This window comes from Apium graveolens, chromosome 6 (assembly GCF_009905375.1).
Source record: "Apium graveolens cultivar Ventura chromosome 6, ASM990537v1, whole genome shotgun sequence".
NCBI lineage: Eukaryota > Viridiplantae > Streptophyta > Magnoliopsida > Apiales > Apiaceae > Apium > Apium graveolens.
This window is the reverse complement of record NC_133652.1, coordinates 86,727,736-86,732,336: the sequence shown is the minus strand read 5'-3', so window position 1 is coordinate 86,732,336 and position 4,601 is coordinate 86,727,736.

The window sequence follows — 4,601 nt, the reverse complement described above, 5'->3', positions numbered from 1 at the left end:
GCAGTTATGACCGGTGCCGTGATTAAACTCTTCTTCAAAGTCTCAAAAGCTGCAAGGCACTCGTCATCAAACTTGAAATGAACATCTTTCTCTAGCAAACTGCACAATGGCTTTAAAATTTTCGAGAAGTCTTTGATGAAACGCCTATAGAAATCCGCATGACCAAGAAAACTGCGAATTCCTTTAACATAAATAGGTGGAGGCATATTCTCAATAACCCCCACCTTGGCCATGTCCACCTATAGACCCTTACTAGAAACCTTGTGCCCGAGAATAATGCCCTGTCGCACTATAAAGTGACAATTCTCCCAATTGAGAACCAGATTGGTCTCAACACACCTTTTGAGAACATGTCCAAGATTTTGCAAGCATTCATCAAAAGAATCGCCAAATACAGAGAAGTCGTCCATGAACACCTCCACATTCTGGCCAATCATATCAGAAAAGATGGTCATCATACATCTCTGAAATGTAGCTGGTGCACCATACAGACCAAAAGAAACTCGTCTGAAGACGAAAGTACCAAATGGACAAGTGAAGGTAGTTTTCTCTTGATCTTCTGGAGTGATACAAATCTGATTGTAACCCGAATAGCCTTCCAACAGACAGTAGTACTCATGACCAGCCAATCTATCGAGCATCTGGTCAATAAAGGGAAAAGGGAAGTGATCTTTCCTAGTGGCTTTGTTTAGCTTCCTGTAGTCCATGCAAACTCTCCACCCCGTGACTGTTCTAGTAGGAATAAGCTCATTCTTCTCATTTTCTACCATAGTAATACCACCTTTCTTTGGCACACATTGAACCAGACTTACCCATGAACTGTCAGAAATAGTGTAGATGATCCCTGCATGTAACGCCCCTAAATCCGGGGTCAGAGGATTTGGTCGTCACTATAAAACTTCAATCCAAATTAACCTGTTTAATCAAGAAATAAATGCCAGCGGAAGATATTTATCATTTATGACCCCAAACTAATCCAAGATCTTTTAAGGTTACAGTTCTAGAAACAAGATATCCAAATTCCACAAATAAATTTTCACATTGTTTTAAAACTCTTTTCAACAAATTCCAATTCAATACTAACCCGCTAGTATAACTTCGAAAAGAAGTATACTAGGCCCAACTATAAAATAACACAATTATAATATAATATAATACAAACAACTTTATACAATAGAACTTACACCAGTTCGCAACCTAGGACCAACCACCTTCCTAAAGTTTCTTCTTTGCTTCCTCGAATTACGCGGCTAAACAGCGCAAGTTAATCCTCACTGAAGGTTAAATTTGAAAACAGGAAAGTTTGAGCGAAAGAAATGCTCAGCAAGATCACTATACCATACATATGGTCGTTTTGATATAAAACCGACATCTGCATTAGAGCTGAACATTTTAAAATCATAGTTGCTGAATCAGAAATTTAGTTAAGGAATCCTAGAATTGATTCCTCCTCTGTATTCAAAATCCTTTTGATATTTTTGAGCGAAATACTTCAGCAATACTTTGAATCTTGACGAGAATAAAACTCGTAAAACTGTATTTACGGAAATATCGTAAACAACATCAACATGAAACAATGATTATGGAATGAATCATTAACTTTACTCAAAATAGAACTCTTGATATTAATACTCATGTTGTTGTCATATCAAATTAGATATCAATATGAGCTTTGATGCTCACAACATCTCATACTGAAGTCAACATTAATCATCTATACTAATACCACCTTTGATATTTAACAACAACCTAAATATCCACATCAAGTGGAAACTGAATCAAAATGGCATTTTACCTTTTATCCAGAACGGAAAACAGTTGATAAATCATTTATTCTATGAATATCAAAAATGATATGATAATTTAGATTGGGATCATTCTCCGACGGACGTACTATCACATGCTGATCAGCCCGTGTGATAGCACTGGTTCATGATTTGTAGAAACATGTCCCCAAAAACACGAGTACTCAAATAAAAAGGCAATATATTCGCCTGTGTCAAAAATTGTGTCATAATATTCCATATGACACTTAGAAATAGCTCTCCGCTAGACCATCCGTCCCGGTCACTTATGCAATTATGATCCGATCTTAAAACTTTTTATTGAGAGGGGTCATAATACTCGACACCCTTATAAATAATTTTATTTCCCCATTTACTTGGGTATGAATACTCACAACCAAATCATCTTTCTCAAAATCCAAAACATTTATAAATCCAGTAATTTGATAAGTAAAATCACTTAGCTATTCTGAACATAGAATAACAGAAGAGTACTTGCATAAACAGAATCATATTATTCAGCGATATGTAAAACATTTATCTATTCTAAACTGAGAATAGGGAAAGCAATACTTGCATGATAAGATTAAAAATAAATATCACTTGAATAATAAGTGATGATAGGGATACTTGCCTTTGGTTTTTAGCAGTTAGTCACACTCGCAATGACACATCTATCTTAGTCTGGCATCTCAAGGCATCAACGTCTTTTACTTCGCTAAATCTCTGGTCTGCTGCTCATGCAGTGCTGCAACCCAAGATTCCATACTATTCAATTCAACTCTTCATCTATTCCATCTGGTCCTGATCGTCTTCAAAGACTCGTATCCAAAATAAATTATGATCACCCCGAGGAGAATATCTGATGTCCGGAAAATATCTTCAGAAAAATCTGAGATTAATAGTGATAGATATATACACGTTGAGATGCCATGTGGAGTAATCAACACCGTTAACCTCCTTTTCTATGCCCCGAAAATAAATTAAAATGGAATATATGTTCCAAAAATTTTCTTCTCAAAACCTCGAAATATATATACCTATGCGTAGATATCGAATCGCTGATCGTTTATATATATAACAATTAAAATTTGGACAGACGGTTGAGGAGATATGAATTTTTGAAAATTAAAAGTATATAAATATACGATAGAGAGAAGAGACAGAAGAGGAAAGGGAGTACTCTGTTTACCAAAACTAACAAATGGGGAAAGGGAGTATAATGGGTGGCCGGGGTGCGTGGCACGTTTTTCTTTTTTTCTTTCTTTTTTTTTTCTTTTACCTAAAAATTAATACGACATTATTAAAATTAACCCAAAATTAATAAATAGCGTGGAATAATATTAAATCAAATAAATATAAAATCTATATCAAAATTTTCCAAAAATTATGAATATTTCAAAAATGAGAAAATATAAAATATTTGAAAATCCCACGATTTTATAAAAATAAAAGTCTGATTTTTGTAGGGTTTTACGTCCCGAGAGGGGCCCGGTCCAATAATTTTTATGAAACTGAAATATTTCTGAAATTCTCGGAATATTTAAAAACTAATAAAATAAAATTTCATAATTTTTAAAACATTTATAAATCGTGCGTCATATCTGCATTTTACGATTTAATGAACAAACATTATTACTTATTTAAATATAAGTTTAAATACTATATCCGATTTATAATTCTCGAAATATTGAAATACAAATAAAATATAAGTTTCATGATTTTTGAAATATTCTGGAATTTAATACTGAATTTACACTTATATATCGGATCCAAAAATAGATTACTTAGCCGATAAGTAACTATAAATTATGATACAATTTAATACCAGATTTGGATAATTATCAAAACCCAGCTTCTTATAAAACACGCTATGAGAAAATAATGTAAAAATATCTCGTCTCCCGAGAATACATGTTTTATTGATCTACCAAAATGATTATGGTATCAAAAATTTTGCGTCGGGACGCGCACAGGTCAAACCGTAGTCCGGATCGAAAAATTTAAAACACGGAAAATGTCCGGAATTATCGGATTAGGTTAGGAAGGAGTTTTCGGAAGAGTTTCGGGTTGTAAAAATGTAAAAACAGTTGAGGTTGGACGATTCCTGATTTTATAAAATAGTTTTATAAATACTAAGAAAATAATTATTAAATCTAAAAATCCTTATAAAATCATATAACAATCCAAAAATTACCAGAAAAATACCATAATTATCTATACTTTATTCTGGACATATTAAAATAAAATACTTACACTATATCACATATTAACACCCAAATATAAATATCAATCATCAGATAATTCACCAAAACTCCCATAATAATCACAAAAAAATTATTTATTAATAAAAATAATTGCATGATATTTCCCGGATATTACAAAATAATTCAATTTATCGATATCAATAAGATCGGCTTTCAATAACTTTTAAAAAAATAATACATTTAAATAAATATTTTCAAAAATTAATAAGGATCAATAGAACACCTAACAATTAGTACATTACCATTTAATTACACCAACTCGTCAAACAAGAATAAAATATCCACCATTTTATTCCTTTTAAATTATAAAATCACATAAGTATATTAAAATAAAAGTTATAATAATTCTGAAAAATACGGGATATCACACTGCATCTAGCCACTTAAGAATTTCCTTCTTCACTACTTCCTTCATAATTGGATTAAGTCTTCTTTGCTGCTCGACCGTAGTCTTGCTACTTTCCTCTAGCAGAATTTTATGCATGCAATAAGAATGGATGATTCCCTTGATATCTGCTATAGTCCAGCCAATTGCCGATTTGAACTCTCT